We start from the raw sequence: 22,319 nt of genomic DNA, 5'->3' as shown, positions 1-22,319 counted from the left end.
GTTTTTTTCATTATGGCTTTCAGTTTTGCAAAATTTGAAAGTTGTTTCCAGAGGGGTGGAATGGGGGGAGAAGCAGAAGTATGTTTGTGCCTCTAGGGAAAAACTAAATTTATTCATAATGCAATAGCTCCACCATGTCTGAAAGTTTGAGGAGAGGTCAGCATTCTCTGAAAGGATAAACAAAATGCAGGCAGTGTGCCTTGTGGGGCACTGCTGAAAGCATCTCAGTCGTCTCAGCACCTCCTTGACAATGCGAAGCCCACCTAGGCTTGGTGAAGCCAGAGGTTTCACTACAGGATGGTTGCTTGGTGTGGGGCATTAAATGACCTTCAGGAATGCTAGTTCCTTGTGGTAGCTGTCTGAGTCACCAAATCCATGCCCGTTATCAACATGTTTGGTAAATCCCATGGGCTCCAGGCTAGACACTAAAAGATGGAGCGAGTGAGCTCCTCTTCCTCCAAATAGCAAGCTGTGTGTGAGTTACCAGCAGTATGAGGCAGGTGGGAAATGAAGTAAAAAAAAATCTCTATAAATGCATTCATCCATTCATTGAGTTACTGACTTTCACGAGACTGATCCTGAGTGCACAACCGTATACCTGCAGGACGTTGCACAATACAAGAAGTCACTCTTTTCAAGTGCCTATTCCACCGGCCTTCAAGAGGAGACTAGCTCTGTAACCTAGAAGTCTGCAGCCATGAAACTATTCTGCAAACCTTAGGAGAAGGATGTGAATATCTTCCCCCTTCACTGGTTGCAAATAGAGCATACATTTGTATCTCTGTGTAAAAACTCCTTTGGAACTATTTATCTATGTAACTCAAAATGTAAGTATGCACCACTGTCAGGACCTTACATGGGATATTTTTCCAGGAATGGCACACGTTTTGGGTATCATCACAAAGTCATTGGCTTACTCTAATTTGTCTTTATCAGTATTAGTGATCTACGGACTATGAAAGAACTAAATGTATATTTTTCTTCTAATACAGACTTAACAGTCTTGGGATGCTACACAGTCATTACCCCAATTCAGTAAGATACTGTTTTAGTGAGAGCTATAACCCTCTCCCTTTGAGAGGAACACCCTGCTTTCTAACATACTCTAATAAGTTGACTTTTTTAGCTTCTAGAGCCTCAAAAGTGAATGGAAATCATGCACAGGAGCTGTAAGAACAAGAATGGCTGGGATTGCAGTTCACAAGATAATTCAGTGTCTGTATACATGACTTCTTATTCTGCTATTAAAACACGTCCGAGAAAAGACATGAAAACGAGAAGTGTGATCATCTGTTCCTTGTGTTGTTATTGTTCACATTTCTTTTCGATCTCATCTCAGAAATGGTATCTGGTTCACCTACTTGATAAATCTGCTTTCCTAGCTACTGTATTTGATGTGCTGGCTACTTGCTAATATTTTTTGCTTGTAAATCTCATATAAATTAACTCCATTATAGTATCAGAAAAATGTCTGAAACACTTTCAGTAACACAGGAAACTTCCACAAGACCTTTTATAAACAGGGAGAGAAATTAGCTGTAATTTGTAAGCATGGGCCTAGTGTGGGATCACTTTTTTCTGACTTCTTTCTGACACTGCTTCTGAAGTTGCTCATTTATCACCAACCAGGTAGAAGTATTCTTTTTGTATGTGTGTGATTTTAAAACGATATATGTATAGACATAAATAATTTCAGGAGCCAAAAAAACGCCAGAGAAATTATTACTTCCAGTGCTAGTGTTGAAACAGTGCCAAGCCCAAAGTTTTGTAAATTAGGCTGTAAGTGTGAAATCCCTCCAGCTGTTAAAAGTATTCCATATCTAATCATATTCACAGTTTTTCAGACTACTCCCTCCATTTGGAGAATCCTGAAACTACATACTGTGTGCCTGGAAGTGAGGGCCTGATGCGTTCTGTGAAAACCTCCAAAACGTAAAGAAAGCAAATAGTCAAAATAGATAAGCCACATATTTGTATGGTTTTGTCAGTGTTTTCCTATGCGGCTTTCTTTGTTTTCACAACATTTCTTTCTAAGCACCATTTACTGTAATGTGCCCACCCTGTCATTCCAGATGCTGTGAATGTTATATGTAAGGAAGTGCCTATTTTTTAAACCTATTTATGCGGGAGGCTAAAACAACAGCTGCATGAGAGCAATGAACCCCCAAAAGGAGGAAAAGCTTGTTTGTAGTCACTGGTCCAGCTTTCATAAACCAACTGTAAAAGCTCTTTGTGAGCACCAAATAGTATTGTCAGAAAGTGGGGAGGGCGCCCATTTTGGGGGATAACTTAATGCCAGACCGTTTCCTTCAGTGCCCTGGGGTACGTCCCCTCCGGACCACTCATGGACCTGGAGCTGAGGGACCCCCAGTAGGATCAAGCTGCTGATGGGTTCCAGCTTTGTGATTCCCCAAGCCAGCCCGACCCTCTGCTGCGCTTAGTTTTGCCTGGTGGAGGAAAGTGAGTAAAGGGAGCAGAGGCAGTTGTTGGCAAGGAAAAAACAGTGTATAGGGAAACAGCACACGTGAGACACAGCCTGCGGTGTTAGTGGGGACTCGAGAGGCACAAGGGCACGGCAACCTACTCTTTGGGGAATGTACCTGAGAACACAGCAGTGCTGCATTTTTTATTTTATGAAAGACACGTATATGATTTTGGTCTGAAAAGGCTTTGAAAATCAATGCAGATGGTAAGAAGAAATGACGAGATTTTCAAGTTGCTAATGGAAAGCACTCTGCACGGCAGAGAGCACATCTTCTTTCCATACCATGGTCTGGTGTGGAGTCACTGCGCTGTTCCCACGGGCTGCTGCTCTCCCCCTCGCTGGTGTCTGCACTGCCCGTAGCCATGCCAGACAAACCCAGGGTATTCTGAAACTCAGTGCAAAGCATGGTGGCCATCCACACTCCTGATACGTGTTAAGCAGAGCTGGAAAGTGCTGAATAACACATTTTGAGTTTTCCAGAACTTTCTGCCTCTGGCAAGGCCTGGAAATGTCGTGACTAATATTCTTTGGAAATCTCTGATCTGCAAAGGCAGGGCCCACCACAACCAGGAAGCAGAGCAGTGTTAACAGCCGTAGGAGCAGAAAATACTTTTACAACCTTCCATGACACATCTACGGGTTTGCACATAGCCAAGGATGTAGCTAAGTCAGAATTACTGATCTGCCTGAAGTTGGGCACAAGTGGAAAAGTTTTGAAGGTTGAAATGCTCTGAAGTAAAGATGTTCGGCACGTTGACCCAAGTGTCCATTTATTATCTGGCTTCTTCTATTCTGCTGAGTGCGATATTCACTCGAAAATAAAATTCTGAATAATGTGTTCCATCCTGATTTTGGTTTATTTTATGCTGGACTATAGTAACTTTTCAACAATCCTGTTGATGAGTCATTTTAACACTGGAATTAACAGAACTGACCCAATTGTTTTCTCAACAAGTTTTCATGGTAATTAGCGCATTTTTGTGAAGGATCTTATTGTTGATAAATCATTTTCAGGTAGAAAATATTCAGGCAGTCATTTAAGACAACTGGAGGTAGAAAAGTTGTTCTTATTTTAATGATCTTACTCTATTTTAGAATCTCCCAGCAATGTTTTTACATGCAAACTCACGATATTTATTTTGCTTTCCATGAGTCCCATTCATTTAAAAAAAAAATCCCCAAACCACCGCCAACATATGCATCTGGACTGCAAAACCACAGCATTCCAGGCAAAGCCGAGTGAGTGCCCAGGCAGCGTGCTCAGGCAAGCTAGCGGCATAGTCCTGCCGAAGGGCCTCCGGAGCACACGTATACGCTGCGCAGTCAACATAAAATCACTTCAAAGTTCATGCAAATGAAATCTGTTTGATTGTTGATGATCAGCTCAGTCTAACACATGGTATATTTAGTAGGTTTGGTTACTAACCTATGAAAAAGATCGTTGGAAGGGTTTTGGGTTTTTTTTAATTCCAATACATATAAACAGCTTTGCTTTGCTGCTGCTGTGGTTAATCATTGTCAGATTGTAGAATTGCCTTGATTGGTTTATATGTATTACATTTCAGTTTTCTGAGTCTAAAAGGGTGTTTTATTTATTTGCTTGCCACAAACTATAAACACCCATTAAAAGTGTAGATAAGGAGAACTGTACGAGACAATACCCTGCTATAAAACAGCAGTGAAATGGAAGTACATAGAGATGCTGTGCCTAGTAAACTAAGCTGATGCCCTAAGGTTTCGAGCACAGTAGCTGGGGCAGTTAGGCAAATTAATGCTTTACTCTGCTCAAGCTGCTGTCCAAAAGCTGTGTGTTCAAACCCTGGCCAAGATGAGTGAGGGTATTTTCCCTGGGGACAAGCATCAGGCCTCCAGCATTGAAATGAGCCTGACATTTACAGCATCCCGTGCCAATGAAAGTTTTCCCGGAGACCTAAAAACCAGGGTTGTCTGCAGGAGCAGGAGGCATATGAAGACTTCTAGCTAGGCTGAGCAGCAGGGAAGTTGGAAACTAGTTAGCTCTCTCTTCACCCATTCACTGCTGTGAATTGGAATTAAAAGTTATTACATGGCATTTCCTTGAATTAATTTAAATTTCTCTTTCTTTTGAACATTGGGAAGGCATGGATCTTTAGAAAAGAGTGAAGACCAAAACCTAACAAGTTAAGCACTGCAGTGCAGTCCCTCTCTGATGAAGGCCACAGTTTCTCTTTCTGATTTCACATACGTTTTCCAGATTCAGCTTGTTTACCAGCCTTGTTTGCTGAGCTTTACAGAAGCTGGAATCCATGTTAGGAGCTAAAGAGGCAAGTTAGCATTTCCAAAAGAGTAAAAGAGATCTAGGATCCTGAAGTCAGTGGTGTCTGGTTCCCAAATGAAATCTGACCATATATTTCAGTAGTTTCCAGCAAAAACCTGATGATCTCCAGGAAACAATCTGCAACCTGGTTCTTGCCAGAGGAGCATAGTGGGGACATGCCTACACTCTAAATCCAGTCCTCTGACAGTGCAACCTCCTTGTAGCTGATGCCATGTCCTGTAAGACCTCTTCATAGTCTGACCAAGCTCCCTCTCTCAGATGCTGGTGCTTCTTTGGCTTCAGATGCTCTCAGTCATCACCAGGTCTGATCGTTGGAAATGCAGATGAGCTGAAATTATGACATTAAAACACCCTATATACGTGTAGTTTGTCAAGATCTTTCCTGTTGTTTTTTTTTTCTCACAATAAATGTATTTATTTATCTATGCAGTCAATACCAGGGAGATTTTTATTGTCAAAGGCAAATACTGTGAATATACTCACAGATCCCAGTATCTAAAAAGGAACATTTTCACAAATGAACAAGTGAAAATATTGATCACTCATTCGGACTGTGTTATTGAACAGGACATCAATACAGATTTTGGAGCCTGAGTGTTTTCATTTGTTTAATTTATTCTTGAACGATTCCTCCTCAGGCCAGAAAGGGTAATGTCAAGGTGCATGAAAGCTGTGCTGTTAGGCCAAGAGGTTAAGCTGCTATATCTCACTGTCCTCGCCATCATCCTCCTTCTGCACTGGCAAATGACACATTGTGGTGGCAACACCAACACACTTCCTGTTAGGGTAAGAATAATTCACTTTTCTGCTTTTCACTCCAAGTGTCCAGAGGTGAAAGGATCACGTGCTTCTCAGTGCTCAGCATCCTGGATTAAATGAGGTGGAGTCCAAAGTATGATAGAAAGCATTTCAACAGCAAAGTATTAAAAACTGCAAGAGACCAAGTGGCAATGTGAACAAGAAGAATTTAGTTTTCAAGAGCGTAAATATTGTCCCAGGTACAACACATGATTTAATAATTAGGCCACTTTATCGTATCTGATATTATGTTTGTGAGTTATAACAATAGTACTATGTACAATTTAAAAGTGCATGTCATAGGACATACCTTCCCATAACAGAGAAGAAAGTGTAATTGTCGTGTATGCTGCGTTTTGCAGTCAGAAACAAAATGCTACCACCTAGGTCAATGCTTTCTTATTTTGCTTCTTGACCACACATCACCTGGGGATGAGGAAAGGACACTATTAAAATAGAAGTGCTTCAATGCCTGCGTAACTGAACCTGTCAGAATTAAAATCTGCAAAATTTGAATATAATGAAATTAATTTTGATTCAAGTCAGAATATGAATAAAAATATATTCTGTAAACCAAACTGTTAAAAATGTCTTTAGGGCAAGGAAACTGTAGATTTCAATTCCTTATATTTCAGATATTAATCTTTATATTCCAATATATAAAATGTAAAATCAAAGATGTATTTTTGTGGTAAAACTCAAAAGTACATGTATCTTGTCATTCATTTTGGAAACAAAATGTTTTTAAAATCAGCACATTCCTCAGAAACTTTTGATCTTGACAGAGCAGCATAGCTATTGAAAAATTTATAGCCAGAACCAGTATGTAGCTATGCATAGCCAGAATACAAATTCAGTTGGCTTTGCCTTTTGCCATGTATGTAGATATTTCTCCTTTCTGTAGCATGTGTTTATGCCACTTTCTTCGAATTTGCAAGTGTTACGTCTCAGTCCTGCGACTTGTTCTGTGTGAATGGGTTATTGCACCTATGTATCCTTTGAAGTCATGCCTGTTTAATAGATTAGTCAAGCATATGTGACAAATAGATTTTCTTTGTGAAATACGTTATCTAATAAATCTTTCATAGATGACAATATTATTGGTGTATTTCTGGTTGGCTTCAGTCTTCCTCTGAGATCAGAAAAGGAGTGTTTTGATAAAATAATCAATCAAAGATATAATACATTTTTCTATTAAACTTTAATGTTTACAGTGTGTATTAACTCCTACTACAGTAAGGGATAACAAAAAATCTTTTCCTGGATTTTAAAAAATACTTTCAGCACCGAAGAACTGCATCCATTCAAAACCTTACAAGACCATTTTTCATGGGCAATGGAAGTGTAATTGCTGCAACTTCTACATATTTGGCAACTGCTACGGTGAGTTCTTAGAGCTCCAGAAAATGGATAATATAGAAGTTCTCAAACAGAACATAACTAGCCATAGGATAAATTAAACTATAAAACTACTTCTTTCAATTTGAAACATAGCAGTTAATTTCAAAGGAAAAGGAAAAGAGGAATTTTATTCTGTATGTTATGATGATATTCGTATAGGGTAGGTTCTATATAGCTTCTATGAAATAGGTTCTATCAATGCAGATAGGTTCTATATGTCCTTAATTAGATAAAATGTTTCTTTCTTTGAGGGATTTTTTTCCTTTTTTGTGTAAAAAGTAGAGACCTGTAAGGAACTTGGAGAGACAAGTGTAGTACTTCCTCTGAGGCTTACAAGGGTCGAGTTTGCAGGAGGTGTCAGGAATGGGCAGATCCTTTACAATGCTAGAAACTGGGAAGTCCTTTCTTGTTCCCAGGTGCATTCACTTCTACAGGTCCTGCCCCAAGCTTGCATCACAGTTGTGTGTGGGGTCCCAGGATGACACCCTGAGCATAGGTTCCCCTGAGGGTCACGTCCCCTCCTGCCATGTAGGGCTGCAGCATCATTCCTTCTATGCACCACATGCGAGTGGTCTGCAGCTCCTTCCTCAATTATTGCTGAGTGTATATTGAATTATTCATGAGGGACAGGGATTGACTGTCTTCACTCAGGACACCAAAGTTCACTGTGTACATCTAAGCTGGTTGTCCTTTCCATTTATCTTGTCCTGAGATAGCAGTATCAGATAAGGAAGATGATTTGTCTCTGCTTTTTTATTTCTACTGGCCGTAAAGGAGGCTCGACGTGGCCAGCCGAGAGCCGGGCTGTGTCAGCATTAGCAAGTGTCTCAATGCATTAGGAACAGACCAGGAGACCAAAGCAGGCCCCAACATCAGCACTGCATGCAGTTCAGGGGGGTTGCTTGAGCTCATACTTGTGGTTCAGAGCTGTCCAAAGGACCAGTCTGGGGTTAGCGCCCTTATGTCCCCACTAGGGGTTGGAAAGCGTTTTGGTCTTGGATGTAGAGCTTCTGGTCTCATTTCCCTCTAGAGGAATCCAGCTTCAGCCCACTGAAACTGCTCTGCAAACCAACCCAATCTGCAGTAAGGGACAATGATCAGAGGGTTCACTTCAAAACCATGCTGCTGTCTGCAACCAAAATGCTGATGTAGGCACAGCCTTAGCCATCCAACTTTCACATGTCTGAAGTTACGTGAGGTAAATCTTGACCAATGAATATAAGTTTCAACCTTACCTAAACATCTGTCTTCTCATGGATGCATTTTGAAGCAATCAAAACTAAAGTGAAAGAGCACCACCTTTTTTTTAGGTTTAGGTTCACCAGTTACTGTGGCCTGTCATTGTCATGATCAGCTGAGGGGATCTAGAAGCCAGATACTTTTGGGGGAAATTTCAGGTGCCAGCAATATTTCTGAGGATGAAAGAAAAGCAACCAGGAATTGAACAGACCATCCAAAGATAGGGATCTATCAAAAATGCCCCATTATACTTTAAAGTACCTGTTCTCACAAATCATCTGAGGGGAGGGGAAAATTTATATTTATAAATATGTATGGAACACGGGCACTTAATTTAAGGCACAGGGGTCTCTCTGAGTAAAATGGTTTTGAGCTGAAGTTACATAAACCCTTAAGCAGCAGTTTTAATTTCTCATTTATCCTTCTCCACCAAATAAAACATCTTAACATAATTACACCGAAGCTGTGAAAACAGGTTGTCAGAAGAGATAGACAGTTAAGGTAGTGATCTGCAGCCTTTATCTAGCAAAACTGTACTTTATAAGCCTATACTACCAGAGAGTTTCTTGGACACTGTGCATATATTTGTGTGTATGCATGTATAGCTGTGTGTAACAGAGCCCTGGATATTAGATTACATCTGCATATCCTTATCTATCTGCTATGGTCTCTGCATCTTTAGAGTAGGAAGATGTATTCTTGTACCTATTTCTAGTATAATTCGCAGGGCTGCTCAGGCATAAGAGAAGGACTTTGGTTCCATTTGAATCATAATTTTTTAATTAGAAAAGAAATCTCTTGAGTATGATTTCATCTTCTGTAGCAGGCAGACCAGCTATTTATACATGCACACATACATTTTCCTTTATCTAACAAGTATGCCATGTTGTGGTCTCTGGCCGCATGGCCCAGTCCAAGATTCTTTGAAGCCAAGAAAAAGACATCCTTTCATTTGGCAGCGACAGGATCAAGTTAAGCCATAAAAAGTAGTGAAAAAAGGCCTTTCCTGTAGAATTCCTGATCTTGCCTAAAGAAAGTAGTGCTAAATATTTCTCAAGAAAGCCTGATCCTGCAATCTAATTTTGGACATGATGTAATAGGAGCGTGAACTAAACAACAGGGGAGAAGGGGGGGAATTAAGGGCAAGGATAAAAGTAATAAAGGCACACATTTCTCCAGCCTTGTTATTTGTGCATATTGGTAGCTCTGCTGAATGTGAAGATGTAGTTATTTATTTATTTAGTACTTATTTTGTCATATGTACTAATAACCCATAGAGGCTATGCCGCCTGTTGTGAAACTTATTTTCTCCTTTCCTAAAGGACAGTTTCTTTGCAGTTATAATGAAGTAGATATGTACGATACGTAAGGTTTGCTGGACGTTGGTGCTGACTTCCTCTGCCAGGTCCTGTCCAGTGCCCACCACCCAACAACATCTGCTATGTGTACATGGCAGATGGGAAGGAGGAGGCAGAGGGGGGCCAAGCCTTTGGAAGGTCTTTTCTCCCCTTATTTGCTAGGTTACAAAGCACAGCCTTCGGTTTAGTCCTGGAGATGGGTACTGGGAGCAGTGGTTGCAGAAGACTTCACAATGGGCTTGGCCATCATGGGCTGGCCAGGAAGCAGACAGGGAGTGGAGACTGCAGGTATTTGGGGTGCAACAGCACAGCGGCGCTAGCACCCTTAGCGACCAGTAAGAGCACTATTTTCATGACAGCTCCAAATCTCTGCTTCCACTCCTTGGGGTGAATAATGCCAGTTTGCACTTGCAAAACAAACCTGTTCTTTCTTCACGTGAGCCTGTGTTCCCTGCCCGCACGGACAGCAAGTGTGCGTGCTGGATTAAGGGCTCAGCATGGCTCTCACAATGTGGGAGATGCTACTTTGCACAGAAATCCATGAAACGGCGTTCTTTCTTCAAGTGGATTTTGCAGTTCTCTGCAAGCCAAATCAAACATTAATAACATTCAATCGATATTTCCATATGTAGATATTTTTATCAAACTACATTCTCTTTCATTGTTATTTTTCAGTACTGCTTTGGGCTCTCGCACGTATACATATTGAGCAAAGTAAATAGCAGTGTAGCTTTATGATATGTTACTTAACATTTATGAGTGTTTTCTAAAGTTTCTGATTTTGTTACTCTTGCCAGTACCAGTAAATGTGTTTGAAGTCCTTCACATGTTGCTTTGTTTATGGTAGAAACACCAGATTTTGCTGAGGAGCACATCTCCCTATTAAAAAAAAAAGAAGCTGAAGTTTTATTAAATAAAAGCATTCAGAAGAGTCAGTTGCTCCATAACAGTTGTGTGCAAGAAAAAAAAAAGTTTGTGTCCATTTTCATTAATGACCTCATGAGTTTTGCTAGTTAAAACTGAAAGCAAAGAAACCAGGACTGATGCTTAACTGGCAAGAAGCCAGTACAACAAAATTAATAACATATGTTGAAGAAACCATTTGTAGCAATTTTTCCATTTAAAAAAAAAAAAAAGTGGCAGCTTAAAACCACTGACAGGACTGTCTTTTCTTTTTTCCTTTCTTTCTCTTCTTCCCTCCCCCCTTTCCCTTTACTACATGGGACACTTTGGCTTATGTCCAACTGTGTGGTACCAAACTTGTCTCAGAGTTCAGATTAATGCTTTATGCAATTTTAAGTGATCCTCTTGCAGCTGCTGCTCAGGGGAATATTGTAGTGAACGTGTTTGCTCTGAGGAGTCAGTGGCAAAACCACAGATGCAGCAGCCTCCCCTTGGCAAATAACAGATGTGGCATATGCTGCGTTCAGCCCATCCTCAGCACTTACCTTACTCCTGAGCAATGTGTGGGGCACTGCCCCAGCTCACTGCCATCCAAATACAAATTCAGCTGTAAAGCACTTGGCTTGTGAGTTTTTTGGCTTAATTGTTCTCTGGTCACATGCAAGTGTATCTTCTTTATCGACACCTGCATTTCAGGCGGAGAAGCAAGGACCTTGGCCCCAGGAAGGTTGCCTCTGTCATTACCCTCTGGGATATGTCACCTCTCTGTATTTTGATCTTCCTTCTCAGCCATTGTCCTATTTTTGTTGTTGTTGGGTTTGGGTTTTTTTCCACTCCCGCTAGAGACTATACTGTATGTCCTTTGGGGCAAAGCACTCTCTCTTGCTAAGTTGCCCATCATATTTTCTGTGTGAAACTCCAGGCACACTGGGGCTTCCTGGCACTGTTGGGATTCTCTCACTAAGAGGGTTAAGTGCCTACAATGGGATGCACAAGCCAGAAATGGTTTTGGTCATTAGAGCTGATGGGAGGAGAGCATTGTGTTTTGAGAAACCGCTGCTTGGGATAGAAGAGAATCCCTGGGTTTTCAGAGTGGCCAGTGAGTTGGAGAGGTACCTTAAGGATACTGTGGTAGTTTTTAGCTACACACAGGGAACGACGGAAGAGGAGGATTCCCAGCTGTGGGAGTGCAGCAAGACAACCGAGATGCTGGCAGAGAGACACTGCCTGGAGGTAACGACATTGTGTAGGGGGAAGTGAACAAGTGAGCTGATAAGGGAAGGGAATGAATGAAGCTGTGGGTGTCCAGAAGGTTGCAGGTATTGAATGATGCTGAAGATGATTCAGGAAGCGAAGCAGCACTGCACAGTGGGTGGAGACACCAAACAGGCAAAATAAGGAAAAAGAGAGTTAAAGTTGCCAGATACTACAAATGAAATGAAAGTTTTCTACACAATTAGTGCTCATAGTGAGCTGGGAAAACAAGCTAAACCCTTTGAAATAGAAAACTGAATTCCTCTTTGTGTAATCTCACTAACTTCAGTGGATTGTGCAGGGTAGTACTGTGGCGAATTTGGCCCTAAAATCAAAATACAGTGAAGTGCAGCTATGACGCTGTGCCCTGACTTGGAAAGAAATTGCAAGGATTGTGGACAGGAAAATCTTCAGTCATCAGTTCATTGTATGACTTCAGTAGAAAAGGAAAACAGGTGGAGCAGAGTGGGGGGAGAAGACTGAGTGTATGAATGAGGAGAGAAATCCAAATTAGTTCCAGTGTTTGGAGACTGTATGAGGTGCTAGTTCCATTTCCTCCACAAAACTGGACACTTTGGGTCTCCTCACAGAAAGTATACCATTGCTCTGGAGATGGGACAATGCTCAGGAAACATTTGAGAGACTAAAGCTGTTTTCCACCGGAGAAGGAAAAAACAAGATAACAATGTGCAATATTTTTATAACTGGTGGTCTGCACGGGCTTTGTTGACACCTACAAATACAATTTCTGATAGAAGGTAATAGTCACATCAGGTGTTTAAAATATCCTTAGCATCAAGAAGAATGGAAACTTTTAAAAATGTTTGGACGGTGAGAAGGTGTCTAGATCACAGAATAATCACAGCAATGGCTAACCCAGCCATCTAATATTGTTTAATAATTGCATTGCACCCTGGCCAAGGTGCCAGTCAGTTACAGGAATGCCACTGCACCAAGCTCTGCATGCAGAATTATAGAATGTGTCTGCACAGGCTGTACACTACATTTTATTAAAAAGTGGCTGAAAAATAGGTGCAAAAATGACAATACAGAAAAAAAAAGGGCTTACAGAAATGTTGGAGCACAAAGTGGAGGCTGGGTTGAGGATATTTTGAAAAGGTGTCACTTTTCAAAAGGGGTAGGTAAGCCAGCTCTGGGGTTTTAATATGATGTATTTACAAGGGCACATGCTATAGTGTCTAGGCATAGAAAGTCACCTTCTCTTCACTGTGACTTACCATGCGTATTCAGGTTTAAGCCATATACGTATTAATTTTGAACCTCCTTCTTATTGTTATTTTATGGTTTAAAAAAATGTATTTCTAGGTGCATATGTGTTATCATATATGAGTTATATGAAGCTCTGTGAAAAATGGGCTTCTCAGTCTTGCCATCAAAAGAAAAGGAGGTCGCCAATTTATGTCAAACTGAAACAGAAATTTTGGGGTAAAATGACAAACAAGGAAATTAAATAAATGATCATTTGTGTTAAACACAAAGATTTCACAAACCACAGTGAAACATCTTCAGATGGCCAAGCTCGTTATTTGATTTCAGTTCAACTTTCATTCATTCTGAGCAGAAAAAAGTGGGGTTTCAAGCAAAATCAATGCTTTACAATTTTTTAACAAATCCCTATTTTTCAGCCAAAACTATTAATGGAATTAAATCTTGATTTGCAAATAAACTCAGCTCCCCAAAACTTCGTTTCTTTCCTGACAATTACTTAGATTCCTTTTCTCTCAAATTTGACTTAGAGTTTTTTAAGATAAACATGATTGAAATCCCGACCTCATTCAAGTCAATAGCCAAACCCCATTGACTGCAACATAGCCAAATTTTGTGTATGCAGTGAATTACACACAAGAACTCTGCTCAATCTTTGTCTGTTCTCTTCTCCTTTAGCTGGTCACGGAAAGTGCAGGCGCAGCACTTGATTCCTAGTACTTGACATCCAAAGTTAAATTAATCCAACTTTTAAAAGGAACTCTGAAGTACAGACTTTTCATTTTCAAGGTAGTTAATTGGATGAAAATGAAACTGAGACTCCATTATTCTGCATTTTACTTTGGTAATTTTTAGCCCCTCTTTTTTTCCCTTTACTTGAAAAATACATAGCGTTAACTTATAGTCACAGATTTGCAAATCTCTCTTTTATATAACCATTAAAACAGTTTTTCTTAGACTTCTGCACATTACATAAAACTGTTTTTATAACAGTAATTTATTAGGTTAAGTTGGAGAGCTTTTACTGCTCTTTATATAAAAAGACTGGGCTGATTTTGGATCTCTTTAATGTGGCCCTTTAGATGTAGTAGCTCTGACATTCAAACTTACTTGGAATGTATGCCCAGTAGCCTGGTAACATGCAAAATACGCCAAAGAAGCACCATTCCCTTCAGAAAAAAGGACATTGTACTCTCCTACATTCTTGCAATATGCAGAGCCCAAGGAGTAAAAATGCCATGTGAGTGTCCATGGAAAAAGGGTCTGATGCCCCAAAAGAGAGTTTTTGTGGCCTTTCGTGCTGAGATAGATCTGCAAACCACAGTAAAAAGGCTGGGTCAAATAGGGAAATGATCTGCTAAGAAGAAAGGCTGAATTATGTTATACGTTTAAAAAGGCTAAGATGCAAAAACATAATTAGCTGTGAGATCTAGCGTCAGGAGGAAAGTTCATGTAAATGCATTTTGCCACCCTTCCATAAGAATGCCCTATGCAAGGTCATGTCCTTTCCACCACACCTGTAGGATATCCTGCAAGAGACAGCTCTATGTCTGTCACCATGTAATTAATCTCACTAGATCTGTAAGAAATTACACACTGCTCAGGTTAGAAAAGTAATTTAGGTCTAACAAGTCATTGGCAAGCATTCTGTGCAATGATGCAGTCTTTCTTTCTTTGCATACATAATTTTAAGGCCAGAATCCTCTCTTTGTCTCAAATTATTTATTTATTTATTAGTTCCATAATGGCTTTGTAAATCCAGAATAAGGAGACATTTCCAAATCTTATTTTATTATTATTAATTGAAGAAAAGCAGCAATGCAATTTGGAATTTTCTCCCATGGCCAAGTCTGAAATGAAATGTTGAGGTGAAAAAACATAATTATATGCAATTATCCAGCACAGCAAAAGTTTTACTTTGTGTCTCCAGGCAGGTGGTTTGGCATATAAGGTATTCTATCCCTTCTTCATTTTCTTCCTTTCAGGATGGGAGGGTGATGAGGAGACTGTTACTCATTCAGCATCTCTCTGGTGAAGCCCAGCACAAGACTGTCACAGGAATTAGAAATCATCCTGGGGCTGAATGAAAATCCTAATACAATTAGAGCTGACTACGTTCCCTTTAACGGTGAAGCTGGCATAAAACTTTTCCGCTTCAGGGATTTCTACAGTTTTCCAGTTTCCAGCTTTCCTTGTCCTCTTTCAGTTGTTTGTGGGGCTGTGCTTTAAAGTTGGATCAGTGAGGTGATATTAGTTAAAAAGAAGCCCTTAATTTTAATGTTTACTGACCAGTACTTGACTCTAGTCATCCCCTGCTCTTACATTCTTTGGGGATCTGTTTGACCTGGGTATCAACGACACAATGTGCCATCACTTCCTGTGGTAGAAAAACAATTTCAGAGCTAAATTTGTGCAGGGAGCTGGAAAATTCTAGTGTGTAGCCATATTTTCAGCTTTTGATATTGTGTGTTGCATGATTTAATGAGATGTTTGTGGGTTACTTTAACTGGGGCTGAATTCTGGCTTGCCCTTCTTTGTGGTCTGTGTTGTAAATACAGAACCAAGCTCTCCAGAAGTGAAAGTCAGCACTGTATAGCATGCATGATCTAACATTAGGCTTAAGTAATTTTAACTTTCACTGAACTCTGCTAACTAGCCATTTCAGGGCAAAATTGCTATAAATAATACAATTTGCAAGATGTAAATCAAAGTTGCAAATACTCACTTTAACCATTCAGCCTAACAAGGAATCAACACTGCATACTGTAGCTGAGATGAATATCTAAATTAATAGGAATGCCCCTACAGTTCAACCTTACAGATCAAGTTGCTTGGCAGGAACTGTAAAGCAAAGTGAAAGATTGAGATAAAATATAAGTATATTCATTCTCTCTGGCCTTTGAAATTGCTGAAAATACGAAAAGTGATAATGAACTTTATAAGCACTTCCCGCAGTATTTCACAGTCTGTATTTCATTTTTGTGTTAGAGTAAGTCTTTTTAGTACCAAATACTTGATTGCTTTTCACTGGTGATTTATTTGTTTTTAACGTGAAATTCAGGACTTGACTAATACACCTCACCACATTTTTTAAAAAAGTGAGCTACCCTTTAAAGAAGCACGGCAAGGTTTATCATAGAAGTTGAGAGTTTTGTCGCCTTTTAAAAGCTAAGACATGGGGTGAGGCTTTTTTTACTAGACTGAAATTAAATAAATGCTGCACAAAAATATGGTGACTAAAGTGGAAAAAGCACAACACGTACTGAAAAGGGAGGCCTGATTTATTTACTTTTTTAGGTCAGGAAGTCCTTACGTTAAATATCATTTTGCATCCTCTGAATTCCTTTTGAACTGAAAGTGAAGAACCAACCTGTGTGAATGAGGATGTTATAAGACTATCACTTTAGTGCTTGAAATGCTAACCACTATTTTTGATGGAAAAGTCCTCTATAACCACGGCATGTAGCATCAACTTGATTTGATTCAATCTCTTACAGTTTACACTAATAAAATCCGTAGCTTTGTTAATACTTTTTTCAAGTAGGTAGGCAGAGCTAATCACGTCTCCTGAAGCAGTGTCTTGCCTCCCAGAAAGGAAGTCTCTTTCTGCCATCACAGAAATGGCCTGTCCATACAACCCTCTAATGTACCTGGGATGACTTCTGCTGATTCATGTAGGATTCAGACTTGTCCTTAAATCCTAGAGCAGGAAAACAAGCCAGGAAGAGGCAGTGCCATTTGGCAGCTCTGTTGCTCAGTGCACGATGATTTATGTGGGGGGAAAAAAAACAAACCTGTAAGCAAAAGAGCAGCTTCTGAACTCAAAACTATGAAAAAAACAAACATGAGGGATTTTCTCATTTGCACCTTTGATGACTTACAAAGACTTGTGGCACCATTTCAACAAAGCACTTTGGCATGTGGTCAGTTATAAGAGGGCAAGTCCCCCTCCACTCAGCAAAGCACTTGTGCGCATGCTTAACTTCAACCGTGTTAAATGGCTCCACTGAAGTCAAATGAATGTAAAATGATTTAGAGTGAGACTTAAAGTTAAGTCCATGTTTCATAGATTGACAGCATTTAAGGTCAGGAAGAATGATAATAATTATGTAGCCTGACCTCCTTCATAACACAGGACCAAAGAATTTTGCCAAGTGTTCCCAATATGATATCTACTGCTGCTGCGCTTTCAGAAAGACAGCCAGCTTTGATTTAGAGACTTCACAGGAGAGAGAATCCATTGTATTCCTGGATAAGATTTTTTTTCAGCACTTAAGATCCTTCATTGAAAAGAGCTGTGTGCTTGAATGCTAATCTGAATTTGCTGAGATTCAGCTTCCATCCATAATGACCTTTTCTTTTAAGTTAGAAAGTCAGATTCTTCAGTTTGCTTTCTAGAGAAGTATCCTCAGGCCATCATTATATCACTTCTTAATCTGCACTTTTTATTGACTAAATTAAGATGCTTTTTTCTGTCCCTTCTGTTACTGAAGTTGTGTTTGGAGCTCTTTTCTGAACATTTTCCGAATTGCCAACATCTTACTTAAATGTGTACATCAGAAGTGGACAGAGACATCCCAGTAATGATCTTACTGGTTGTCTGTAATCCGTAGTAGTAAAACTCCTTTGTTTCTATCTGGTAGTCTTCTCCTGTACATACATCCAGGAAAGCATTTGCTGGCTCAGCCTCTATGTTGCCTTGGGAGCTCTTGCCTGCCTGTTTGCACAGCAAAACCACTAAATCCTTTTCTGAGTCACTTTGTGCCCAAAGACTGTCAACCATTCTGTAAAACGAATCCATATTTTTCATTCTTAATGAAAGGTCTTAATTAACCATCTCATGTGGCATTTTGCAGTGATACAGGTAAGGCCAACTTACTAATCAGCCCAGATTTCTGTGCAGTACTGGTATGTCTTCATCATTACACATAACTATCAATTTTGGTGTAATTTGCAATGATTTTGTGTCTTCTTCTATACCCTTTTAAAGAACTGAATCCTATTGAGCAACAAATCTATGCTAGAAATGTGCTTATTTAATCATTATTTATTATGTATATTCACTTTTTTGAGATGCATTGCCTACCAGAGGGGAGGAAGAGAGAATAACATATGCTATGCTGTTTTGCATAGAAATAAAATTGACTAGTCCCCAGTCTAAAAGAATGAGCCAACAAAATACACAATGAAAAGTAAAATAGACCATAAAAACTCTCCTTTGTTAATTAATTGTGTTGGTGGCAAATTTTTCATCCTGAAGTTCCTTATTCATGTGAACTGCTTTAAGAGCAACTATTTTCTATGGCTTTCATCACATGGTTTTCCATGAGAAAGTGAATTGTGTGATTGTGGGTGAGTTTTCCAGATTTAGTGGCTTTAGTTAATATCATGGAGAAGGGCTCTTAAAAATATGTGGAGATTTGAGAATCAGTTGATTTCATTGCAGATCGCTGATTGAAAAGAGACAATGTGGTAATGTAACAGAGAGATTAATTTTAGCTTAAGAAATAACTATGTCACAAGTGGTTAGTTTTTAAAAGCCTTTCTTAAATGTGATTATTTCCCAGCTGGCTGCTTTCCCCTTTCACTTTCTTTCTAAATTAGAATTATCAGCACGAGAAATTAAATGGGCTTTTACATCATATGTGAAAAACAGGTTCAAGCCTGACTGACTCAAGCCTATTTATGCAATCTTTCTTTAACTGCTGAATCTCATTGGCTTCGATATAGGAACAGTAAAAGCTCATTACTGGGTGAGATATTAAGTAGAGCGCCTCCTAAATACAACCCTGACACTTGAGAGAAAGGAGTTTTATAGTCCCCCAAGTCACTTGCCTCCTTGCACTATTTGCTTTTCCTCCTTGCGTCTGAGTTTTCAATTTAGAAAACGAGAATAATAATCTTACCTTCTTTTATAAAAGTGCTTTGAGCTCTGTCATGGAAAAGTGCTTTGTCAGAGGCAGAGTTATTATGCAGACCCTCTGTAGCTTCAGTCTTTTCAGAAGGTGGGTTTACTTTGGGCAAGGACACCTATGTGGAGACATGTCAGTCTGTCCTCTCTATCGGGCAACTTCTGGATGGTCCTGTGCATGTACCTCAGCCACGCAGAGGAAAGCTGGTTTAGGAGACTGGCAGATCAGTCTGTAATCTAAAAGATGAACTAAAACAGAGAAACAGCCATTTATTTCCCTTTCCAGAAGGTCCAAAGGTGCGACCGAGGGACTATGACACACTTGGCTTAGTTTTTGTACAAAACCCCCTCCATCTCTAAGCAGCTCTGTTTTTAAACAGCAGTTCTTATTCATTGGGGGGGATGAAGGGGTGTGAAGTAGATGAACACCGGAGAGTCACACAATGTCCAGAGAACTTTTATTGCTGGAGGAGTGCAGGGTGGAAAGCAATAAAGATCAAAATCCTCAACTCTTACGCAAACTGTAACTTACCAAGCAATAGCTTCATCATAACCACATAACCCCAAACTCACTCCCTGCTTCCTGCTGTTCCTACAGCCTCCAGGGCCTCGGTGTGCTTTGGGCTTTCTTTTTTTCCCTTTTTTTCCTGTTTTTCTGAAACATATATATATCATAATGTGTTTTCTTTCTTTTTTAATAAAAATATCAAAGGAATACTTATCAATGACTGAGGAGGGAGAGCTGCGGTGCAGTCTATTTTTTAACTGGAACATGCACCATGCTGCGACACACTCATCCAGGAGCAGGAGAAGATTGATGGCTAGACATGTGGAGGGAACTGCCACTGATTGAAATCAGACAACTGCAAGCTGTGCGGGAGATCCAGGGGAAACCATTTTAACCACAGTAGTCCATTCTTAGCACACTTGGACAGGGTCTTTCCTCTGTCTGAAGTCTGCACTGTGGGACACAAAGAAACTAGGTAGTACAGTGAGGCCAAAGGCAAAATATGAAACTATGACAACTTGGAAGATATATGTGTACGTCTCTATCTATCTCACCTCTGTAAATTATTTCCTTCACTAACAGATAATAGATCAGAAATTTCATTCCTCAAGTACCAGTCATCTTCTTACACCCTTCAGATTCTTTCGTAAAGACCAGAAGAAAGAAAGAAAAAAAAAATCTTTAAAAAAAAAAGAACTGGAACAGTACAAGGAACCTGATTTTCAGAAGTGCTGAGCACCTGGAGTGTCAGTTACAGTTACTGAGAGCTGGAGCTGTTCACCATGTCTGAAGACATCAGAATTTCTGCAGCATGAAATTGTGAAGTATTTACTTAATTTCATTTTCAAAACGTATCTTTTATTTGCTGCAAAACAGAGACAAGTGAAAAAATGTGATGTGGAAGGGCGTGTTCCCCAGCACCCATCACTGGGGCTGCTGGGGTGGGTGTTGGTAGCAATTGCGCAGCCTTGCACTTGCACCGAGACATTTTTATTTCATTACGGGTGTCAGCTTACAGCCATTAGCTAAGCAGATTGGCCTGGACCAAAATGCCTCCTTTTTGTGTGTGTGCATGTGTCTTATCGCTAGATCTCGCTTCCATTATTCAAGTCTTTAAAAAAAAAAAAAAAGGAAGGAAGGAAGGGGGAAAAAAAGAAAGGAAAGAGGAGAAAAGAAAGGCTTTAAGTGCATTATGTTTTGTGGCTTGTCTCTGTCCTCTAGCCAGAACAGTCTGAAATAGGTTTTATTGGAAATCATTACTTAAATTCCAGCGCTGAGGAGAATATTGATCTCTTGTGCGTAATAGTTACCAGACTGCGGAAAGTAGCAGAGAGGGCTCCAAGCAGGCCGACATAATGTCAGTGACAATTCATTTTTTCTTCCAGTTAGGATGCTGGTTTAATATCCTGCAAAAGGCACTTAATGCCAGCCCTTTCATAGCATCTGTCCAGCCCCGGGCGGTGATGGGGGGCTGCTCCTGGGGCAGTGGGCTGGCAGGCGCGGTGGAGACCTGCTTGGCCAGAGGCTGCTGGCGGAGCCCCGGCATTCCCCTGGCGCCCCGCACGCGCTCACCAGCTGTCCCAACTTTCCAAGGCGCTCCTCAATTTTCTAAATATGTGCCACATAAAAATAAAATTTCGGACAGCGATGCGCTGAGGAGCCTCGTGCCTGCAGTGCATAATTCATTCATAGTGTCCGTAGCCCATTATTCCCACATTCCTCCTGCAGAGCTATCAATTTCATCTCTGGCCAAACTGGAATCTGAGTGCAGCGAAGAGCGAAGTGGCAGTGGTGTGGGTACGCCACTTTCCTTTTTTTTTCCCCCACTCTTTCCTGATTGTCCTTTTTTTTTCCCCCACCCCGCAAGAAATGTTACATTAGTTTTGTGCTCACACGCATGAGCCGGTTGGAAAGAGCCACATGAGTAACTCCAGATTTGGTAGATTTGGTAGATCTCAGGGGAATAAAAATTTGTGACTGTCTGTTAGATGCTGAACCACGCAGAGAAAACTATGATCATCTTCTTCACAAAATAAAACTGCCAGTTGTTCAATGCATCTCTCACTCACCAACTCTCATGGGAAAACATGGGAAATCAGTGTTTTGCTAATGAGGTTTCTGCTCATCTCATAAAATGCGTGATGATTTCTGTGAGTTTCCCCCTGTTTGCCATTTCAGTACCCAGAGGCACAAAACTTTCCGCAGATATCAGAGGCATTTAATTAACATAGCAACTTGGAGACCTGCCCCAGTGCTGCAATAAGCTGTGGAAAACGGTTTGTACTGCATTTAATCAAGCCAGCAGCCAGCATGCTGGGAACGCACTCAGAAGGGTACCAACAAACTACAGTGTACATTTGGCTCAAATCTCCTAGCTCTTTTTTCTGCTTTGAGCCATTGTGAAGCTACCCTCAAAAAAACTGTCAGAGAAAGGCTAATCCATTGCACTGCAACAACAAAACAACAAAAGGCTGCTCATATGAAGGAAATTGTGACAGATAAAAAGAGCTTTTAAGGACTAATGAAGGAGCTGGCAAAGCAATGTCATCATGGACTTCAAGTCTGTTATCTGCATCCAGATCTACTATCTGCTTGCTATGTTTAGCAAACAAAATCCTTTTCTCCCCCCCAAAAAGAACATTCTCAGCTAAAGTTTTTGTACCTTTTTTTTTAAAAAAAAGTCTTTGTAACTTAAAATAAATATTAAGTGAACAACCGTGTTTAACCAGTAATAGGAAAATCAATAGCAGTGGATCTCAGGTATTCAAATCCCATCTAGACACAGTGCTGGGCAATCTGCTGTAGGTGGCCCTTCTTGAGCAGGGGAGATGGACCAGATGAGCTCCAGAGGTGCATTCCAACCTCAACCATTCTATGATTCTGTGATTCAGATGAAAGATATATAAAATTTTATTTAA

Source organism: Gavia stellata, chromosome 2 (assembly GCF_030936135.1).
Source record: "Gavia stellata isolate bGavSte3 chromosome 2, bGavSte3.hap2, whole genome shotgun sequence".
NCBI classification, from domain to species: Eukaryota; Metazoa; Chordata; class Aves; order Gaviiformes; family Gaviidae; genus Gavia; species Gavia stellata.
Note: the sequence above shows the minus strand (reverse complement) of the source record.